The sequence below is a fragment of the Chiloscyllium punctatum genome, chromosome 38, assembly GCF_047496795.1.
Source record: "Chiloscyllium punctatum isolate Juve2018m chromosome 38, sChiPun1.3, whole genome shotgun sequence".
NCBI classification, from domain to species: Eukaryota; Metazoa; Chordata; class Chondrichthyes; order Orectolobiformes; family Hemiscylliidae; genus Chiloscyllium; species Chiloscyllium punctatum.
Genome location: NC_092776.1, coordinates 48813298 through 48837453, shown reverse-complemented (window position 1 = coordinate 48837453; position 24156 = coordinate 48813298). Strand labels below are relative to the sequence as shown.

Sequence of the window (24156 nt, the reverse complement as noted above, 5' to 3'; positions counted from 1 at the left end):
CCCCTCATAATTTTGTAAACCTCTATAAGGTCACCCCTCAGCCTCCAACGCTCCAGGGAAAACAGCCCCAGCCTGTTCAGCCTGTAGCTCAGATCCTCCAACCCTGGCAACATCCTTGTAAATCTTTTCTGAACCCTTTCAAGTTTTACAACATCTTTCCGATAGGAAGGAGACCAGAATTGCGCGTAATATTCCAACAATGGCCTAACCAATGTCCTGTACAGCCGCAACATGACCTCCCAACTCCTGTACTCAATACTCTGACCAATAAAGGAAAGCATACCAAATGCCTTCTTCACTATCCTATCTACCTGCGGCTCCACTTTCAAGGAGCTATGAACCTGTAATCCAAGGTCTCTTTGTTCAGCAACACTCCCTTGGACCTTACCATTAAGTGTATAAGTCCTGCTAAGATTTGCTTTCCCAAAATGCAGCACCTCGCATTTATCTGAATTAAACTCCATCTGCCACTTCTCAGCCCATTGGCCCATCTGGTCCAGATCCTGTTGTAATCTGAGGTAACCCTCTTCGCTGTCCACTACACCTCCGATTTTGGTGTCATCCGCAAACTTACGAACTGTACCTCTTATGCTCGCATCCAAATCATTTATGTAAATGACAAAAAGTAGAGGGCCCAGCATTGATTCTTGTGGCACTCCACTGGTCTCCAGCCTCCAGTCTGAAAAACAACCGTCCACCACCACCCTCTGTCTTCTACCTTTGAGCCAGTTCTCTATCCAAATGGCTAGTTCTCCCTGTATTCCATGAGATCTAACCTTGCTAATCAGTCTCCCATGGGGAACCTTGTCTAACGCCTTACTGGAGTCCATATAGATCACATCTACTGCTCTGCCCTCATCGATCTTCTTTGTTACTTCATCAAAAAACTCAATCAAATGCCTTAAATGCTCATATTGTATCTGTCGCCCACACCAGCTCTGACAGTGCATTCCAGACTCCTAAATTGCAGCTCACATCTCCTTTGAACTTTCTCCCTCTTGCCTGAAATGAATGTCCCTGGTATTAAACATTTCAACTCTGAGATAAATATTCTGACAACCCTATCTATGCATCTCATAGATTTAGAGACTTCTATCAAGTCTCCCCTCCACCTCCAGAGAAAACAACCTGAGTTTTTCTAGCCTCTCCTGATAGCTCATACTCTCTAATCCAGGCAGCATCCTAGTAAATCTTTTCTGCACCCTCTCCAAAGCCACCATATCCTTGCTGTAATGTGGTGACCGGAATTGAACGCAATTTGATCTATAAAACAGAACAACCTCCCCTTCCCTATTCCCAATCCCCACTGCACTCCCCAAACGCTCATATCAATCCCAAGCCTCAGTACCTGATCTTATACTCTAACCTGAGCCTAACACCTGACCCACCCTCTCGCCCACTTACATGGCACTTCACAGCCACATTTGAGTCTGCCTTGCTGATTCGAGCACAAAGCTTCTCAGAAAGCCAAGAGGTCACAAAAACTAGGAGCAGGATTAGACCCTTCAGCCTCTTGAGTCTTCACTGCCATTCCATGTGATCTTGGCTGATCATCCAACTTAGAACCCTGTCCTGCTTTCTTCCCATACCCTTTGATCCTTTAGAATCCTATCTAACTTTTCTTGAAAATGTTCAATATATTAGCCTCAACTGCTCTCTGTGACAGGGAAGGGATCTGGAATTAATTTTGAGTGCTCCCTGCTCAACTCGCTCCCGACTGTATACCACTGTGCTGCCACCTCTGCTGAGTCTGTCCTGCCGGTGGGACAGGACATCAGCGATGGTAATGGTGATGTCTGGAACATTGTCTGCAAGATGTGACTCTGAGTATGAATACATAAGGCTGTTGCTTAACCACTCTGTGAGGCAGCTGTTCCAATATTTGCAGTTGTAGGTAAGAAGGACTTTCCCAGATTGGTAAGGCTGGATTTGCCAACACGATTTCCAGTACCTAGGTCAATACTGGGTGGTCCATTCAGTTTCATTCTATTTTGGAGATTTTCAGGCGGTTTCAATTCAGCTGAATGTCTTGCTTGGCCAGTGGGTGAAAATCATCCATATTGTATTGGGCCTGGAGCCACATGTAGACCATACCAGGTATAGACTTACGTCCCTAAAGGATATTAGAGAACCATAGACACCATTAGACTAGCTTTTGATTCCCTATTGAATTCAAATTCCATCAACTACGATGCTAAGATTTGAACCCATGCCTCGAGTGTTAGCCTGGATCTCTAATACAAATCCAATGAAGTTATCACAACACAGCTGCCTCCCTTGAATATTCAATTAAAAGTTGAAACAAGCCTGACAGCCTAAATGCCAATGCCTTTTTCTATCTTCTTGCACATTTTAGTGAGATTTATTAGGTCTGTTGGAAGTGCATCTCCAGGAAATTGCACCTTGCTACTGGTATAACAAACTGGGGGATCAACAAGTGTACCATTTTGGATACTGCTGGTGGGGACAGCCTACAAGTGGAAAGCCATCGTTGTCAGGTCTCTGGCACTGAGCCTGGCATTGAGACTCAGAAGGAAAGGGGAGAGAATAGAAAAGTGCTAGTGGTAGGGACTCAATAGTTAGACAGATTGACAGGAGATTTTGTGGTCAGGAACGGGACTCCCGTAAGGTATGTTGCCTCCCTGGTGCCGGGGTCCGGGATGTCACTGATCGGGTTGACAGGATTCTGAATGGGGAGGGTGAGCAGCCAGAAATCGTGGTACATATTGACACCAATGATATAGCCAGGAAAGGGATTGAAGATCTGAAAAGGGACTACAGCGAACTAGGGTGGAAGCTGAAGGACGGGACCAGTAGAGTAGCGTTCTCAGGTATGCTACAAGTGCCACGAGACAGTGAGGTGAGGAATATTCAGTGAGTGCAGCTTAACACGTGGCTGCGAGGCTAGTGCAGGAGGAAAGGCTTCAGATATTTAGATCATTGGGATACCTTCTGGGGAAGGTGGGACCTGTACATGAAGGACAGGTTGCACCTGAACGGGGGGGGGGTCACAAATGTCCTGGGTAGGAGATTTGCTCGTGTGATTCAGGAGGGTTTAAACTAGTTTGGCAGTGGTGGTGGGAATCAGAGCTACATATCTGAGGGCAGGGGTAGTTGTAGATGAGGCAGTGACAGGATGTAGTGAAACTATCGTGAAGGTTTCTCATGCGCTGGAACAAAGGGATTGGTTAAAGTGTGTCTGCGTTAACGCAAGGAATGCCAGAAATAAGAGTGACAAACTTAGAGCATGGATCAGTACTTGGGACTATGATGTCGTGGCCATAATGGAGACGTGGGTTTCACATGGGCAGGAATGGTTGCTATTTGTTCCAGGGTTTAGAACATTTAAAAAGAACAGGGAGGTGGTGGGTGGGGGGAAGAAAAGGGGGTGTAGCATTGCTAATCAGCGAGTGCATCATAGCTACAGAAATGAAGGTTGTCGAGGAAGGCTTGTCTACTGAGTCAGTATGGGTGGAAGTTAGGAACAGCAAGGGAACAGCCACCGCAATGGGGTTTTTTTTTTACAGACCCCCCAATAGCAGTAGGGAAATCGAAGAACTCATCGGCTGGCAGATTTTGGAAAAGTGCACATGTAGCGGGGTTTTCCCAATATTGACTGGAACCTCCTTAGTGCAGATGGTTTGGATGGAGCCATTTTTGTCAGGTGTGTTCAGGAGGGGTTCCTTATTCAGTATGTAGACAGGCCAGCGAGGGTATAGGCTATTTGGATTTGGTGCTCGGCAATGAGCCAGGACAGCTGTCAGATCTTGCAGTGGGAGAACACTTTGATGACAGTGACCACAACTGCCATACATTTACCATAGCAGTTAGCATGGGAAGATATTTAATTGGGGAAAAGGAAATGATGACGCTATCAGGCAGGAGTTGGGAAGTGCAGATTGAAAGAAATTGTTCCACAGAAAGGACACAACAGACATGTGGAGACTGTGTTTAAGGAGCAGTTGTTGTGAGTGATGTATAAATTTGTTCCTCTGAAACAGGCAAGAAGGGGTAAGATTAAGGAGCCTTAGATGATGATAAGCCACCTTAATAAGGTGGAAGAAGCGATGGTCTAGCACAGCTTTAGAGGATTACAAGCTTGCTAGGAAGGAGCTCAATAATGGACTGAGGAGAGCCTGGAGGGGGCATGAAAAAGGCTTGGCAAGAAGGATTAGGGAGAACCCAAAGGCATTTTACTCATATGTGAGGAATAAGAAAATGATCAGGGAGAAGGTAGGGGCCGATCAGGGATAGCGTAGGGAGCCTGAGCAGATAGGGGAAGCCCTAAATGAGTTTTTTGCTTTGGGCTCGAACAGATCGAGATTGAGGAGGTTGATGTGCAGGAAATTTTGGCAAACATTAAAATTGATAAGTCCCTAGAGCCAGACCAGATTTATCCTAGGCTGCTCCAGGAAGCAAGAAATGACATTACTAAGCCGCTGGCAAAGATCTTTGCTTCCTCACTCTCTATGGGAGTCGTACCAGAGGATTGGAGGGAGGCAAATGTTGTTCCTATTTTCAAGAAAGGGGATAGGGAAATCCCTGGCAATTACAAACCAGTCAATCTTGTGTCTGTGTGGTCAGCAAGGTTTTAGAAATGATTCTGAGGGATAGGATTTATGAATATTTGGAAAAGCATGGTGGCACAGTGGTTAGCACTGCTGCCTCACAGCGCCAGGGTCCCAGGTTCGATTCCAGCCTCAGGCGACTGTCTGTGTGGAGTTTACACATTCTCCTTGTGTCTGTGTGGGTTTCCTCCAGGTGCTCTGGTTTCCTCCCACAGTCCAAAGAGGTGCAGGTCAGGTGAATTGGTCATGCTAAATTGCCCATAGAGTTAGGTGCACGAGTCAGAGGGAAATGGGTCTGGGTGGGTTATTCTTCAGAGGGTTGGTGTGGACTTTTGGGCTGAAGGGCCTGTTTCCATATTGTAGGGAATCTAATCTAACCTAATCATAGCGTAATTACAGGCAGTCAGCCTGGCTTCGTGAGGGGCAGGTCATGTCTCACAAATCTTACTGGGTTCTTTGAGGAGGTAACAAGTCAGATTGACAAAGGTTGAGCAGTAGATGTGGTGTATGTGGACTTCAGCAAGGCATTTGATAAGGTTTTCCACAGTAGGCTCATTCATAAAGTCAGGCTGTATGGGATACAGGGAGATTTGGCTATTTGAATTCAGAATTGGTTGGCTGACAGAAAGCAGAGAGTGGTTGTAGATGGAAAGTATTCTGCCTGGAGGTCAGTTTGAGTGGGGTCCTGCAGGGCTCTGTTCTTGGGCCTCTGCTCTTTGAAGCTTTTATAAATACTTGGATCAGGAGATTGAGGGGTGGGTTAGTAAGTTTGCCGATGACACAAAGGATGGAGGTGCTTTTGATACTATCAAGGGCTGCAGCGTGACATTGACAGTATGCAGAGCTGGACTGAGAAATGGTAGATGGAGTTCATCCTGGATAAATGCAAAGTGATGTATTTTGGAAGGTTGAACCTGAATGCTGGATATAGGATTAAAGACAGGATTCTTGGTCGTGTGGAGGAACAGAGGGATCTTGGTGTTCAAGTGCATAGATCCTTCAAAGCTGCCACCCAAGTGGATAGGGTTGTTAAGAAAGCATATGGTGTTTTGGCTTTCATTAACAGGGGGATCAAGTTTAAGAGCCACAAAGTTTTGCTGCAGAACCATGTTGAGACTATACTTGGAATATTATGTCCAGTTCTGGTTGCCCTATTATAGGAAAGATGTGAAGGCTTTGGAGATGATGCAAAGAAGGTTGACCAGGATGCTACCTGGACTGCAGGGCTTGTCTTACAAGGAGAGGTTGACTGAGCTCAGACTTCTCTCTCTGGAGAGAAGGAGGAAGAGAGATGACCTTGCCAAATTATCCAAGGTAATGAGAGGCATGGATAGAGTCGATAGCCAGAGACTTTTCCCCAGGTCAGAATTGACTGGCACAAGGGGTCATAATTTTAGGAGGAAAGTATAGAGGAGATGTCAGAGGTAGGTTCTTTATGCAGAGAGTTGTGATCGCATGGAATGCATTGCCAGTGGTAATGATGGAAGCAGAGCCATTATGGACATTTAAGCCACTGCTGGACATGCACATGAAGAGCAGTGAATTGAGGGGAGTGTAGGTTAGGTTATTTTATTTTAGATTAGGATTAATCCTCAGTACAACATCGAGGACCAAAGAGCCTGTACTGTGCTGTACTTTTCTATGTACGAAGTGTGAGCACTGTTTAAGCACCAGTTGTATTTTTCTTTGTACTGTGAACATCATTCCCTTTGCCTGAAAAGGAGAGGGGTGTGGCAAGGTGAGTTACATTATGGATAACATTAAGTCCTATCCCAAACATTGCCAGTGTAATCATGACTCTGTGTTCCCACAATCCTGCCTGACATCCTCTGAGCTTGAGGTTATCTGCAAATAAGCAAGCAACATCTATGCCTTGTTTGGAAATTGGGAGAACTTGAAAACTGAGTTTCCGTAGTGTTTATAGTGTAGCAAGAGATTTCAATGAACTGCTATTACAGTCATAACTAACATTCCAAATTTCCAACATGTGATAACTAAAGGGAAGAGGCCATGATGCCCCATTAAGAATATATTGGTGCCATATGTACCCTACTATCAGTGTATTGTTTGGGAAAGTAATTTTTTATTCTTGGAATTAATGTAGCCTAACCTTCAAACAGAGGTGGGCAAGGGGACAACAGTTATCCTGGCACCATGGGTAGCTGCCCATGGTCATTGGCTGACAGGGTTTGACAAGTGATTAATGCAGCATTATGAGCCAGCCTCCAAAACAAGATACATCAACAGGGCTAGGTGGGGGGAGAGAGTGCGAGAGAACAAGGGGATGCAGGGCGACAGGCCACAGTCTTATTGGGAGAAGACCAGGAGCCCTTTACATTCAGCCCAAGGGAGGAACAAAGACTGTTACCACCAGAAGTTGCACAATATCAGGGACAAACACTTCAAATCCACCACCCCTGCTCCTGCTTTCTACAGAATGGCTTCAGGATCGGTAAGTGTCCTCATCTGAGATAGGTTGTACATTTCCTTTCTTTGCCTAATTGAATAATCCTGCTGCATCTTAACAAAGTTAATATACTCTGGAAATTGCTTACAAATAGTCGACGACCGTTATTTGGTAATTCTTACCCCAAAATCTAAGTAATTCTTGTTAACAAATTGAGGTGAGACTTATTTTTTTTTGCAGCGCTGTAATGTGAAAGGAACGTTATAAGGGAAGAAGATGCTTAAATTAATTAGACTTCCCACCATGCATTTTACTAATACCCAGACACAGTCACCAAGACAATCATAACCGAGCCCAGTTCTTTCTTCAATCAGTATTAATCTGAGTGTTTACCAGCAGCTATTGTTGTGTAGTGATAGGTGCAGAAGTGTTGGTTGTTTTCACTCTCCTCCCCAGTTCGTGGAGTGCTAAAACAATCTCAACACACCAATTGCTGCTTTGGCAAAGATCAGCTGAACAGTGCAGCGGAGACAATCAGAAAGGACCCTTGGCCTTATACAGATTTGTGGCTTTCCATTTAGTAGGCAATAGGATCCTTGTCCTTGTTTTCAAATCCCTCCATGGCCTCACCTTTACCAAAATTTGCAAAATAGCTTTTGCTGTACAACTCAACAAGATGTCTACCTTTGTCAAACTTTCGTCTCTGACCTGACTTAATTTACTCCACCTTCAGCATCTCTGCCTTCAGCTACGAGTGATTTGGAGGTGCCGGTGTTGGACTGGGGTTTACAAAGTTTAAAAATCACACAACACCAGGTTATAGTCCAACAGGTTTGATTGGAAGCACACTAGCTTTCGGAGCGACGCTCCTTCATCAGGTGATAGTGGAGGGCTCGATCGTAACACAGAATTTATAGCAAAAATTTAGTGTGATGTAACTGAAATTATACATTGAAAAATTGATTGTCTGTTAAGTCTTTCATCTGTTAGAATACAGTGATAGTTTCACTGTGAAACTATCACTGTATTCTAACAGATGAAAGACTTAACAGACAATCAATTTTTCAATGTATAATTTCAGTTACATCACACTGCAAATTTTTGCTATAAATTCTGTGTGTTAGGATTGAGTCCTCCACTATCACCTGATGAAGGAGCGTCGCTCCGAAAGCTAGTGTGCTTCCAATTAAACCTGTTGGACTATAACCTGGTGTTGTGTGATTTTTAACTTCAGCTACGAGGTTCTGGCTCTGGAATTCCTCAGCTGAGATTTTCTACCATTTCTCCCTAATTCAATCTCTCTTCCTCCTCCCAGAAATCTCAGGTTGACTCAAAATATTGCCAGCACCTTTCTGCTGCACATGGATCCTACACACCTCCAGTCTCTTCCTGAAGTGTTTGTAGCTTTGAACTCTTATTTATAGCTAATTTAGATCAGAAGTATTTCCTAGATAACTTTGTCTGCTGATTTCAAACTAGTCAAAACCACCAATGTCGTGGGTCTGTAGGATTTGCATTACTGTTCCAAAGGGAGATAAGATGGCCAAGAATGATACTTACTTCCAAATAAACCTTAGCTATTCTGTAAATGTCCTAGATAGTTGAAGAGTTTGGAGTTTCTTTGCACAAAATCTATATTTCCCCATTTAACAAATGGAAAGAGAGCTAGAAATGAGATGAGGAGAAATTTGTTTACTCAGAGACGTTAGCAAGTTAGAATCCCTACAGTGTGGAAACAGGACCTTCAGCCCAACAAGTCTGACCCTCCGAAGAGTCTCCCACCCAAACCTATTATTCTATATTTACCCCTGACTAATGAACCTAACCTACTCATCTTTGGATTGTGGGAAGAAACCGGAGCACCCGGAGGAAACCCACGCAGACACGGGGAGAATGTGCAAACTCCACACAGTCAGTTGCCTGAGGCAGGAAATGAACCTGGGTCTTTGGTGCTGTGAGGCAGCAGTGCTAACCACTGAGCCACCATGCCGTCCTAAGGTCTTAGTTATGAGGAGAGTCTGGATGGACTGGGTTTGTTTTCCTTGGACCGAGTGCAAGCTGAGGGGGATCTGCTTGAGATATACAAAATCATGTCAGGCATTGACAGCGAAGGTCAGGAGAATCTTTTCCCCATGCAAGCCATGTCTAACACCATAGGGCATAAGTTTACATCTAAACAATATTTTATTAAACTGTAGCAAAACTTGCTTTCTTCTGTATTTTACACCCTGGCTAATGAAGCCAAGCATCCTGTATCCCTTCTTCACCACCCAATGTACCTGTGCTGACACCTTCAGGGATTTATGGATTTATAAACTGAGATCCCTTCATTCCTCAGTATTCCCTCGGAACTTATTATTCATTGTGTATATCCTGCCCTTATTAGACCTTCTAAAATGCATCAACTCATATTTATCAGAATTAAATTCCATCTGCTATTGCTCATCCCAATTTACCAGCTGTAGCTGAAGCCATCCTCCTCACTATCAACACCAACACAAAATTTTATGTAATCTGCAAATTTACCAGTATACCTTCTACATTCACATCCAAGATGTTGATGTGCATTACAATCAACAAGGGTCCCAGCATTGATCACTGTGGTACACCACTGGTCACACGCTTCCAATTACAAATACATCCCTCCACTATTACCCTTTGCCTCCTATTTGCAAGTCAGTTTAAGATCCAGTTTGCCAACTTGCCTTAGATCTCATGGACTCTTACCTTTTGGAACAGCATCCATGTAGGACCTTGTCAAAGGCCTTACTGAAGTCCAAGTAGACTGTATCAACTGCACTATCCTCATTAATATATTTCATCACTTTTTCAAAAATCGCAAATTAGTCAGACATGATCTCCCTCAAACAAATCCAGGTTGACTATCCCTAACCAATCGCTACCTTTCCAAGTGTTAATAAATCTTGTCCCTCAGAATGTTTTCCAATAATTTCCCTACCACTGATGTCAGACTAATTGGTGTGTGACCTATTCCTGATCTATTCCTGCTGCCTTCTTGAACAAAAGAACTATGTTCGCTATCAGTTATCTGGCACTCTACCACCTGTGGCCAGCAAAGTGTTACATGTATTCCAGGGCCCCAGCAATCCCTGCCCTTACCTTTCATAGCAACCTAGGATGCACCTCATCAAGCTCTGGGGATTTATATACCTGTATGCATGTTAAAGCATCTAATATCTCCTCCTTATTAGTCTCAACATTTTCTAAAACCTCACCATCCCAACTGAAATCCCTGGCTCTAATGCTTTTTCCCCTCTGTGAATACAAGTGAGAAGTACTAAGACCCTACCCATGTCCTCTGGCTTCACACACAGCTTGTGTCTTTGGTTTCAGTAGGCCCCACCTTTCCCTGGTAATCCTCTTACTCTTAACATACTTATAAATTCCTTGGGGCTTTCCTTAATTCTATCTGTCAAAGATATTTCATAGCCTCTTTTTGCCCTCTGAATGTTATTTTTAAGCAATATCTACACTCTTGTATACTTTTGAAAGGCTTCCTCTGTTTTTAATGTATAGTACCTGACATATGCTTTCCTTATCAAGCTGTCAGTATCCCTTGACATCCAGGGTTCCCTGGACTTGCTGTCCTTCAGTCTTAGAGGAATGTGCTGGCCCTGAATTCTTGCCACACTATTTTTAAAAGACTTCCACTGTCCCAGTGTAGACTTCCCTGCAAGTATGTGCTCCTAGTTGATGTTTGTCAAAACATGCCTAAAGGTATTGAAATTGGACTTCCCCAAATTTTAGACACTTAACTTCTGCACTATCCTAATCCCTTCCAGTAATGACTTTGAAACTTACAAAGTTGTGATCACTATCCCCCAAAATGTTCACCAACCGAAACTTCTCCCACTTAACTGGCTTCATTCCCTAGGATTAGGTCGAGCACTGTTCCATCTCTCATTGGGCTATCTACCTACTGGCAGAAAAAGCTCTCCTTGATGCACTTTAAAAATTCCACCCTGTTTCAAGCTTTTGTGTTAATTTCCTGAAATGCCATCTTCAGTTAGGTTCCCATCACTGCCACGGGACCAAAATGGCTCTTCTCAAAACCATGGTGAAAGTGAGTACTGCAGGTGCTGGAGATTAGAGTCAAGAGTGTGGTGCTGGAAAAGCATCCAGGGAGCAGGAAAATTGACATCGCGGGCAAACATTCCTGATGAAGGGCTTTTGCCCAAAATGTTGATTTTTCCTGCTCCTCAGATGCTGCCTGACCTGCTATGCTTTTTCAGCACCACACTGTTGACTTCTCAAAACCATGTAAGGCCATAAGACATAAGAGCAGAATTAGGCCATTCAGCCTATCAATTTCTTGTAATAAGATCATGGCTGACCTGATAGTACTCCATTCCACGTTCCTGCCTTTTTCCCTATAATCTTTAATCTCCCTTACCGATCAAAATTTGGTCTACCTCAGCATTGAATATTCTTGACATCCTGCACGACACGCAAAATTAAACTCTCTTCTCTTGTCCTACTCAATCTATCTGCAGCTTTTGACAGTTGACTACACCACCTCCGTCACTGCCTCACTGTTGTCATCCAGCTGGATGACAAACTCATTTAATTTTTCTTATTTACGTGTCATTTGCCCATTTAATTTCTCTTCACATTCCTGTGCCATCATCTTGGAACTTCCTCAAGAATGTATCCGATTTCATATTTATGTTTTGTCCATGAATAAAATAGCCTGACCAGTATACTGTCAGTAACCATATATTCACTGATGTATATCATTGCCAGCTTTCTTGTCCCTTCTCTCTTCTCTGAATTCTTGGGTGGTTCATCCAAAATGCAGCGCTAAATGAGCGTTAATATTCTGCAGTTGAACAATCAAGTGGTTGCTTTTCAGTCTCCATTATAATCCCTGGGTTCCAGCTACTCTCAGCTCTCAGCTACCAGCTTCTCTCTGATAAGTGTCTGACACTGAAGCAGACTTCTCACAACCTTGGTGCCACGCCAGACCCTGAGATCAGCTTGCTATCAGACATCACCACCCTCACCAAGATGAGCCCTACCGCCACCTACACCACATTATTGCAACTTCTATCTGCCTCCGCTCATCTCCTGCTGAAACCCTCAGTGGTGGAGGCTGGTACAATTGCAAAATTTAAAAGGCATTTGGATGGGTTTATGAAAAGGAAAGGTTTGGAGGGATATGGGCTGGGTGCTGGCAGGTGGGACTATATTGGGTTGGGATATCTGGTTGACATGGATGGGTTGGACTGAAGGGTCTGTTTCCATGCTGTACATCTCTATGACTCTATGACTAAATCTTTGTCACCTCTATTCTTGACTGTCTTTGCATGCCTCCCACCTTGCACCCTACATGAACATGAGGGCATCCAAACCTTTGCTACCTGTGCCTGAGTCCATACAAATGCTATTCATGTGCATGCTGACCTACATTAGCTGCTTGTTAATAACTTGAAAGATTGTTATTAATTCTTATAATTCCATACATTGCCGCTCCCTACTTTTGTAATGTGAGCATCACTAACTTTAATAACGGAGAACAAAGAATAGTACAGCAAAGTAACAGGCCCTTCAGCCCCCCAACAGTGCCGACATTATGCCTTTCTAAACTAGAAACCTTCTGCCTGAGGCAGTCCAAACCCTCCATTCCCTGCCTATTCATATATCTGTCAAGATGCCTCTTAACCTTTGCTATTATGTTTGCCCCCACCAACTCCTCTGTCACCACATTCCAGGCACTTATCACCCTGTTTTTAAAAAAAAGTACCTCTCATGCTTCCTTTAAATGCACCTCCTTTTTACCTTAAACTTATGGCCTCTAGTAATTGACTTTGCTACCCTGGAAAAGACACTCCAACTATCCATTCTATCTGTGCCCCTCATAATTTTGTAAACTTTTACCAGGTCACCCCCTCATCCTTCGATGTTCGAGTGAAACCAACCCAAGTTTTTCCAGTCTGTCTTCCTAGCTAATACCCTCCAAGCCAGACAACATTCTAGTAAACCATTTCTGTACCCTCTCCAAAACCTCCATCTGGAAGTATGGCAACCAGAACTGTACACAATATTGTAAATGTGGTCTGATTAAAGTTCAATATGACTTGCCAATTTTTACACTCTGTGCCCCGACCAATGAAGGCAAGCATGCTATTCCTTCTTGACCCCTTATCCACAAGTCTTCCCACTTCCAGGGATCTATATGCCTAGTTCCCTCTCTATGTTGATGCTTCTAAAGGTTTTTGCCATTTACTGTATGCTCCCCTTCCGCGTTAGATCTTCCAAAATGTATCACCTTGCATTTGTCCAGATTAAATCTTTTTTGACAATCTGTGATGGTTTCATGCTCATTGTTAATGAGACTAACTTTTATTTCCAGATTAATGAATTAACTTTAAATTAAACCAGCTGCTGTGGTGGGATAATGTCTGAGAACATTGCCCTCGTGTCTGGTTAACTAGTCCAATGACACCATGGTTGTGGCACCATCTCCCCACAAGATTTCCTCCATTACATAAACAAAGTACAGTTTGTCATTGTTTGCTTATCAAAGGTAAGGAGTTCAGAGGCATTTACTGAACTGCAGAATGTTGTTATCATTTTGAGTTCAGTGACCTTTTTTCAGAACGTATGTTGTTATCATCACTGCCTTTGTTGGAGAGGGTGTACCATGAATTTTCACCTTTTCACAAGCTTCTACAACAAGGTTAGACAGAATACTTTGCAGGTGATGCATTTTTAGCAGAACTCTCTCCTACTCATGGTTATAAGACAGAGCAACAGTCTTTTTCTGGTTATGGAGACTGTGATGGTGTTCCACTTGCCATTGTAGAAATGCAGTAATTCAGTGGTTATTTTGGGGAACTGGGAAACTTCCAGGCTTTATATTTCTGATTATGAATAGGAAGGGGCATTTAACAACAGGATGTATTTTATGATATCCTGGTATTTTAGAGAGATTTGCTGCATTTGAAGTATGCTATATTGTATTCAATATCAATGTTAAATGTTTACCAAGGTGTAAAGGTTTGCATGATCATTTAAACCTCTACGTAAATATTTTCAGGGAGAATGAAAGTGTTTGTTTGATCTCTAAGTCTAGTAAAAGTAAAATTGCTTGCTTGTTCAGTATTTGGTTTCAGGGTGGAGTAAAACATCTTGGTGAAGAAGACCACGACTCACTATGCATTTCATAGTCAGTCTATTTTCCAAACTACATTTTATGAAGAGAGGTCAAGATATGCAATTTTGTTTCCTTGCAGAACTAGTGGCCAGTTTAAATAATGCATGCTGTGGACTTACAAAAGGGTGAATTGTTATCTAATGTTACATGACAACTATCTATTCATATTTCTGCTGTTCGTGGAAGGGTATTGCTCTGAAATAAACCTGGGAGGTAAATTCATTAGGATATCAATTTCATATTGGAAGATGGTCAATTAATCGTCTTTTTCAATTTATACATTCATGGGAAGTTAGCGTCACTGGCCAGGCTAGCATTATAGTCATAAAGTCATTGAGATGTACAGCACAGAAACAGACTCTTCAGTCCAACTCGTCCATGCCGCCCAGATACCCCAAATTAATCTAGTACTATCTGCCAGCACCCAGCCCATATCTCTCTCAACCCTTCTGATTCATATACCCATTCAGATGCCTTTTAAATGTTGTCATTGTACCAGCCTCCACCACTTCCTCTGGCAGCTTGTTCCCTGCATGTACCAGCCTCTGTGTGAAACAGTTGCCCCTTAGGTCTCTTTTAGATCTTTCCCCTCTCACCCCAAACCTATGGCCTCAAACTCTGGACTCCGAGGAAAAGTCCTTGTCTATTTATCCTATCTATTCCCCTCATGATTTTACAAGCTTCTATAAGGTCACCCCTCAGCGCTCCAGAGAAAACAGCCCCAGCCTATTCAGCCTCTCCCTGTAGCTCAAAACCTCCAACTCCAGCAACATCCATGTAAATCTTTTCTGAACCCTTTTAAGTTTCACATCATCCTTACTGCCCATTCCTAGTTGCCCTTGAGAAGGTGGTAACGAGCTGCCTTGTTGAGCCACAGTCCATGCGCTACGGCGATGCCCACAGTGCTGTTATGAAGAGCTTTGCAGGACCTTGGCCCAGTGAAACTGAAGGAAAGGCAATGTAAGTTCCAAGTCAGGATGGTTAGTGGCTCAGAGAGGAACTTGTATGTATTAGTGTTTCCAGAAGTCAGTTACAGCAGCTTTTGGTCATCTTATTTATTTACTTCTGCCACTGGATTTGTTTTAAGGTGAGAGGGGCAAGATTTAAAAGGGATCTGAAGGGACACCTTTTTCATGCAGAGGGTGGTGCACATATGGAATGAGATGCCAGAGGAGGTAGTAGAGACTGGTACAATTACAACATTTAAAAGGGATCTGGATGTGTACATGGATAGGAAGGAATTAGAGGGATATGGGCCAAATGATGGCAAATTGGACTAGATTAATTCAAGATATCTGGTTTGCATGGATGAGTTGTTTCTATGCGGTACATCTCTATGATTCTACACTTGACAAATAGTTGGGTTCAAGAATACCTCTATGTTATTTACATATGAGTGTTTCATCAATTTAATATTTCAAGTTCTTGAGCTAACGTCTGGTGCAATTAACTTGTGAGTACAGGGAATGACTTCCTTCCAGGAAGGCAAGTAGCCATTTCCTCATAAAATTAATGGCTATGTATATAGACTTACTTCTTGTATAATTTCTCCCATGTAAACAATGCAACCGTTTTGAGACTAAAGCCTTGAGGTGACCATTCTAAATTCACAGTGTCTGTCAAAAACATCATTGGGACGAAGCTGTGTCAAAATATTATATGTTAAAACAAAAGTCTGATGCTTTTGGATCTGACATAAATTTCATTCTGCCCCTCACTCAAGAAACAGGTGTTTCCTTTATTTAGGTTTGTCTGACTTGGTATCATGGAATCTACAGTTGTACTGTATTTGAGTGGGAGTAACTTAATCTCTCTTACCGGGGGGAGTTAGTATGGAACATCCACTTCTACCTAAAGATTTCATTTTGTTATGGCTGCAGTTTTTGTCGCACTATAATGCACTTTGGATTACCCGGACATCTGTGGCATAGTTTAAAATACTGCCAAAGAATGCTTTCCGATATTGAGGCTCAGTTTTCGGGTTCAGACCAGTATAAAGAGAAATTAAGAACAGCAGGCAAAACCTGAAAAAAAAAACTAAACATCTGTTGGAGACTAAATCATGTTAGTATTAGCATGCAGAGGAAAAGGAAATATACACACAAATGTGGAGCTCATTTGCTATAAGGTACTTAGCAAAAGCAGAACTGTTCACTCACAGAGATCCCAACACTTCAACATAAATAGGCTATTTGTTCCATTAGGTAAAAACAATGACTGCAGATGCTGGAAACCAGATTCTGGATTAGTGGGGCTGGAAGAGCACAGCAGTTCAGGCAGCATCCAAGCAGCAGTAAAATCGACGTTTCGGGCAAAAGCCCTTCATCAGGATATTTGTTCCATTGTATTAAATGCATTAGAAAGTTCTGTAATTAAATGGAAGTTAATAACTTTTGTGGTGAGTTGCAATTTGTGTTCCTTATAATAGAAAAAAAACAAGGACGTTATCTCTGTAGTAGGCTAAATATATATTTTAGGAACTAGCATTTTCCTGAAACTAGACAGTACCATTTTGAGCACATTGTCTGATATTGCTACCTCTTGACATTGTAGCAGCTTGCCGTAGAAGCCACAACTTGACCTCTGACCCATCCATTGCTCTCAATATCCAGGATCGTGTCCAGATAACCCTGGGTACACCAGCTCTCACCCCCGCCACTACCTTTTGGTGTGAGAAACATGACAAAGACTTTGAGCTCAGCATGAATTCCAGATAGTGAGACAAACAAACAGGACACTCCCAGCACTGATCTCCTTTCTGAAATGTGCCATTGAATTCCATTATCTGAATCTGTTATTGATAATAAAGAAGACTATTCTAGATAAAGGCTTTGACTGCTTCCCATTGTATAGGTTTTTTATCAATTCAGCCCTTTATAAACAAATTTAATTTTTAAAAAAATGCAATATTTTAATAAATGAGCTGAAAGTCCTCTTCCCTCAAATATCAAGAAAATCTTAATATGTGGCTGTTAATTAGTTGCCAAACTTCCATGATTAAACTAGTGAGATAATATTAGTGATGTAAATTTAGATGCAAACTAGTCAGGAAAAGAAATGCAGTCATATGAAACAAAATATATTTGGACAATCTCTTCAGAGTGAAAAAATATTTTGCTTAAGTTCTTCAAACTCTGGTTTGTTGAAAACTACGGGAGACAAAATAAGAACGTAGAGCAATGACTACAGAAATGTAGTTCACTGCTCTTGTTCATTACTCAAGGCAAATATGACCATGTTTATCATTTGGATGTTTGGTAGGTACATATGTGACTGCTGTGGGTGGTCCGACAGCCATAACGTCTGACACTGACATACCAAAGTCAGGGGTATACTCTGATGGTGGACAAAGGAAGTGCTACAAGAACACTAAGGCCTAATGGTAGTACCGCTGGACCGATAATCTCGCAACACCCAGGTTCGAATCCCACCACAACAGATAGTGGAATTTCAAATCGATAAAAATCTGAAATTAAGAATCTAATGATTCCCATGAATCAATTATCGATTGCTGGGAAAAACTCATCTGGTTCACTAATGTCATTTAGGGAAGGAAACTGAATTCCTTGCTTGGTTTGGCTTACATGTGACTCCAGAATCTCAGCAATATGGATGACTCTTAACTGCCCTCTGGCCAATTAGGAATTGGTAATAAATACTGGCCCAGCCAGCAACACCCACATCCTATGAATGAATCAAAAAAAGACACCGAAGGCTTCACTGAGGAGTTTTGGCTCTGACCTGAGTCCACAAGGTCCTCCAGGATTGCTGCTACCTGGAACACCTAATTTAAAAGGCTGTGGTGTATTTCAAAGGCAAGAAATATCAGAGACAAAGAAAAATCACAAGAAGAGGAAATCTTGAGTCAGTAAATCATCTGAAACTCTAATCGTTTGCACTATCCTGTCCTGTTCACAGCTGATCCTTTGAGTGACATTAGTGAACCAGATGAGTTTTTCCCAGCAATCGATAATAGATTGGATTAGATTACTTACAGTGTGGAAACAGGCCCTTCGGCCCAACAAGTCCACACCGCCCCGCCGAAGCACAACCCACCCATACCCCTACATCTACCCCTTACCTAACACTACGGGCAATTTAGCATAGCCAATTCACCTAACCTGCACATCTTTGGACTGTGGGAGGAAACCGGAGCACCCGGAGGAAACCCACGCAGACACTGGGAGAATGTGCAAACTCCACACAGTCAGTCGCCTGAGGCGGGAATTGAACCCAGGTCTCTGGTGCTGTGAGGCAGCAGTGCTAACCACTGTGCCACCGTGCCGCCCTGATTCATGGGAATCATTAGATTCTTAATTTCAGATTTTTATTGATTTGAAATTCCACTATCTGCTGTGGTGGGATTCGAACCTGGGTGTTGCGAGATTATCGGTCCAGCGGTACTACCATTAGGCCTTAGTGTTCTTGTAGCACTTCCTTTGTCCACCATCAGAGCATACTCCTGACTTTGGTATGTCAGTGTCATACATTCTGGCTGTCGGACCAGCCATACTCAGTTGTGACTGTCTCAGTGTGGTGGAGATATGCCAGCTCAGGTGAGTTTCTCAGTGTCTGGCTTGTTGAGCTAACTGCTGATCTTTAGGAGCATTTGAAGGTAGCTCAAGTGAAAGTGGTTGAGCTTAATTGACATGCCACTGGTACACAGTCTAACCTTCACATGCTTGCAGCAGAGTAGCCAGGGCTATCACCTAATCAACTCTTAGTTTGGTATGCAGAATGACTTGCATTCATTCCTAGAATGGCATTCAAAGTGTGTTGAAGGCTGCACTTCTGACCATTCTTGCTTGAGTCTAGTTGTCAACAATGGCAGCTTGAGAGAGTACGATACATATGCAGATCCTGAAATCTCTGAATCCAGATTTTATGTTTTTAGTTGCCTGAACTGCCTCCATATTTGGGGACAGTCTGCATAAACAGCAAAGCTGAACAGCAGCTTGTGTATTCAGCCAACTGTATCATAGAGAATGGCAGGTTACCACTAGAGGTGGTATTCACACTGTCTTTGTGGTAACAGGAAAGCACCATTTCATAAGGATCTTGAAAATAATGTCACCTCATTTATTTTACATCATTGTGAGGAATATTGTAAGATAAATAAACACCATAGGAAGCAAAGTAAACATTAAGAGCACCAGAGGGAGATCACATGTCAAACATAATCTGCCTTTCAGTACAATGGTGGCTGATTTTAGGTTTTAACTTCACTTTGTCACCCACTCTATGTAATCTCTTAATTCAGTGAGAGAACCAGAAAGTATGGTCCTGAAATCTTCACCAACTCACCAATGTCACCAATTTAAATTAAATTAAATTCAGTTCATTAAGCTCTATAAATGGAGTTACATTGTAAACATTTCTTTAAATAATTACTCTGAATTGTTTGGCTGAAGGAATTTTTGGAGGCTGTTTTTGTGTTGTGTACATTTTCACTTCATAACCTTTCATCCTTTATAAAATACAGGGCACATTTAAACACAGGAACATCTGTGGTGTTACACATTTCTCCTTGGAAACTTCTAACAATCCTTTTGATGTGAATTAGTTCTACTATTGTATTTTCTCCTTTCAATACCTGAATGAATCAAGATTACACACGTTAACCGACAGTCTAGGGATTAAAATCAGGATATCCCAAAGCCACTGCCTGCTTTTTTTGATAATGCACTTACGAGATAGTCCTTTAGTTCCATCAGGATAAAACAGTCCTCTGTTTTGTTGTGGTAACTTGCATTACCCTTTGGAACTTACGACACAGCTTCGTGGAAGTCTCTCAAGGTTTTAACACAGAAGCAGTTGAGAAACCATTGGTACACAGCTCTGATGATATCCAGATTTTTATTTTAGCAATGTTCAACTCTGGCCCTTTATAAATAAAATGTTTTTCCAGTAAAATTTCAGTTCATAGTTAACTTTATGTAAATAGGAGAGAAAAGCAGCTGCTGGTAAGGGGCAGGAGGTCCGGTAGCATCTGTGAAGAAAGAAAATTTCGGTCAATTAACTTCCATCAAAACTGGAAACCCTTCGAGTGTGAGCAGTCCATAACCAAAAATATAGTCAGAGAAAAAAAAGAGGAGGGAGGGGATGAGGAGAAAGGAACAAATCCTTCCATGTTGTCAAATATATCCTGTGCCTTCCTGCAGATCACAAGCTTGCTGCATTCAGATTCTGGTACTGTCTCTGGCCCAAATTAGTGTCATATCAAAAGGAGCATCTTGAAATGATTATGCAAGTTGGGATCACTGACATGCAAGTGGTTAAACCCAAAAAGCTCAGCTCCTGCTCTGCTTGCTGTTTTTATTCCTAGAACAAATATTCAACTGAGAACCACAGGCAGGAGTTATTATTCATTGAATATCTTCCTGTTTTTGATTAAAGTTATCATTCACATTGACCACAATGCTGAGGAACAACTTGAGAAGCAGTGTTCCTAACATCCTCTCTCTGTGAGGTCCCAAATAGGTCCCTCAGCATGTACAGCATTAGAGACCCAGACCTACTGACTGCTTCACCTAATACAACTCTCAATGGTTTATTTATATGATAGCTCAGTGCCTCTTAGCAGACTACCAAAACAGATGCAAACTGTTAACCATTCAAAATGATTCTGTGTTAAGCAGCTGAACAGTTCACACATATTTCACATCTATTCCAAACAGTTTTACCAGAGCTAGGTGAGTGTGGCCAGCCTTTTTCATAACTGTCAACCAAGTACCCGGCAAAGACTTCCGTTCCCTGGCAAAGGCTTTTTGATATCCCATAGGAGATCCACTTGACAAGATATGACTTTGCTGCTGACATTGTTTTTCTCCTTCAAGTGACTGCATTTCTCCTTCAAGTGTGACACCAGTGTCTACAATGAAGGCATTCATGTATGGGAATTGGTCTTGGTAATCGTAGGGTCTTGGAATCATACAGTGCAGAAACAGACCCTTCGGTCCAACCAGTCCATGCCAAACATAATCCCAAACTAAACTCGTCCCACCTGCCATATCCCTCCACATTTCTTATTCATGTACTTATCTAAGTGCCTGTTAAACATTATAACTGTACCCACATCCACCGCTATCTCTGAAAGTTCATTCCACACATGAACCATTCTCTGTGTACAAAATTGCCCCTCACTCCTTTTTCAAATCTCTCTTCTCTCACCTTAAAAATATGTCCCCTAGTTTTGAAATGCCCACCCTAGGAAAACTACATCTGCCATTCACTTTATCTATCCCCTCACTATTTGAGAAGTCTCTTTAAGGTCACCACTCAACCCCATGCTACATACAGTGAAATAAGTTCAACCTCTCCTTATATCTCAAATCCTCCATTCCTGGCAACATCCTGACAAATCTCTTCTGAACCCTCTCCAGCTTAATTATATCCTTTCTATAAGAGGGAGACAGGACAACCCAACTCCTATACTCTGAGCAATGAACAATCATGATGGGCAATTTCTTAATTTATTACCCTAACATTTTCTGCTTACTTGTTATTCAGACCATTATCATAGAATCGTAGAATCCCTACAGTGCAGAAGCAGTCCATTCAGCTTATTGAGTCCACACCCAACCCTCCAAAGAGCATGCCACCCAGCCTGTAATCAGCCCATCCCCGTAATCCTGCACTTCCCCGGACACTATGGGCATTTTAGCATGGCAGATACGCTTAACCTGCACATCTTTGGACTGTGGGAGGAAACCGGAGTATTCGGAGGAAATACGTGCAGATGCTGGGAGAATGTGCAATCTCCACACAGACTGTGGCCCGAGTTTGAGTACCTTGCACTGTGGGGCAGCAGTGCAAAGCATTGAACCACCGTGCCACCCCTAAATCTATGATAAGTTCATAAACAGGCTCGTAACTGCATGAAGCTAACAGTCTAGCAGCATGTTATATTAATCTATTGTGTTCTACAGCTGATATGGCTAACAAATAATATTTAGCTTTTATCATGTCCACTGATTATGTGTAAATCACACCAAACTTGGTGTTCCTAGGATATCCAGGGATCTGGAGAATTATTAAGACATCTGTTTCTGACAGCGAGCACTCACACAAAAGCAGTTTGAATACCACACGCTGGTATAGATTTTGTTTCGGGGCAACTGTATTCTTCCATGATTGGTTTTCACTTAGTTGAAGCCCATCTGAAAGTAAGGAAAATAACCTACCCGAAATGGCACTGACCCCAGCTAAGGTGAATGCCTTCTTTGTCATTTATTTTAACAAAAACATCATTTTAGCCATTTTGTTTGGTAGAAATCAATGACCCAGTGTATTCATAGCTCTGTAGTTAAAAAGAACCGTACTGCCCCACCAAGTTGAACTGAGGCTGGAGTTTGTAACCCATGGTTAGCTGCTACAGAAGAGGGTCTTGGTGAACTCTGCAGGTATTGAAGGCTGTCAAAGCAATACTAGAGGATGGGACAATGGGCCGTGCATCAGGGTGAGAAAGGGTGAGAATGTTAAAAAAGACTGTCCGTGCTGAAGTCTTTAAGTTGAAAGTGCAGCACAAAGCTGTTCGTGCACGCTTAGCATGTAATGAGTTAATAAGGCTCTAATAGCAGACAAACAAAATTCATCTTGTTTTGCAGTAGGTAGGAATGAATGGGGGGGTGGGGGGTGGTGGGGTTGAAGGAATGGTTTGCGGGTGGGAGGTTGGGAACTGCAGTCAGACTGAACGAAGGAGAAGTCCACAAGCTTTCGTATCCACCAGAATCACATAAGTAGCCCTGGGATACAAGAATTTTTTGAAAGTCCTACTGTTTCAAAGATTCCTGTCCCTGTCCTTTTTGGAGCTAATAAAGATGGAAAGGGCCATGAGGGATATGTAAGCGAGTAAGTCTCCAGGTTTGTCACCATGTAAGACCTTTGATGTAGAATGTGTCTCAAAATATGCTTCACTGATGCAGGCAGACTTTGAGCGAAGGTTTGGGTCAAAGAGACGAGCTTTCCAGAAAGCTTTTAAATGCATTTAAATGGAAGGGAAGTAGACCAGCAGAGGAATTGAAGAAATAGATTCAAGAAAGTACAATCGAGCCACCTGAGGGCTCTGACACCAGGAGTGGAGGAGGGAGGGTGCTGACTGAGCACTGGGATATACAAGAGGATTTAAAAAGCTGGAAGCAATCACTGCTGCAGAAGGGAGGAAGGACATTCCGTACTTGGATTCATACACAGCAACTGCTAAGTAATCCTGAGTCAGTGCCATCCATCAGTACAAGAAAAGCAGGAAAGTCTTACCAGATTTAGGAAGTGGTAAAAGATATTCTTGAAACACAAGGCTAAAGGAGGTAGATGAGGATCCTATGATTACAAATGTTACGATACAACAAAATGACTGACTTGTTCTTTCCCTGTTGTGGTTCTGTTTGCCGAGCTGGGAATTTGTGTTGCAGACGTTTCGCCCCCTGTCTAGGTGACATCCTCAGTGCTTGGGAGCCTCCTATGAAGCGCTTCTGTGATGTTTCCTCCGGCATTTATAGTGGTTTGTATCTGTCGCTTCCGGTTGTCAGTTCCAGCTGTCTGCTGCAGTGGCCGGTATACACAGTAGTGTACAAAATCCCATGCAAGGACTGCACAAAACACTACATAGGACAAACAGGAAGACAGTTAACGATCCGCATCCATGAACACCAACTAGCCACAAAACGACACGCCAGCTATCCTTAGTAGCCACACACTCAGATGACAAGCAACATGAGTTCGATTGGGACAACACTACTATTATAGGACAAGCCAAGCAGAGAACAGCCAGGGAGTTCCTAGAGGCATGGCACTCGTCCACAGATTCAATCAATAAGCACATTGACCTGGATCCAATATATCAGCCACTGCAGCAGACAGCTGGAACTGACAACCGGAAGCGGCTCCCAAGCACTGAGGATGTCACCTAGACAGGGGACGAAACGTCTGCAACACAAATTCCCAGCTCGGTGAACAGAACCACAACAACGAGCACCCGAGCTACAAATCTTCTCACAAACTTATTC

The 24156-nt window shown here is 42.6% G+C and overlaps 1 protein-coding gene and 1 long non-coding RNA gene across 4 annotated transcripts in view; one reads left to right on the top strand and one right to left on the bottom strand.

Moving 5' to 3' along the window:
• minpp1b (multiple inositol-polyphosphate phosphatase 1b) overlaps nt 1–24156 on the top strand; it is a 108770-nt gene that overhangs the window by 61134 nt on the left and 23480 nt on the right. The gene's annotated exons all lie outside the window — the stretch shown is intronic.
• LOC140463615 (uncharacterized) lies at nt 19211–23742 on the bottom strand. Its single transcript, XR_011954704.1, has 2 exons — nt 23408–23742; nt 19211–20141 (listed from the first exon to the last, which is right to left on the bottom strand). It is a non-coding gene; the product is annotated as an uncharacterized lncRNA (long non-coding RNA).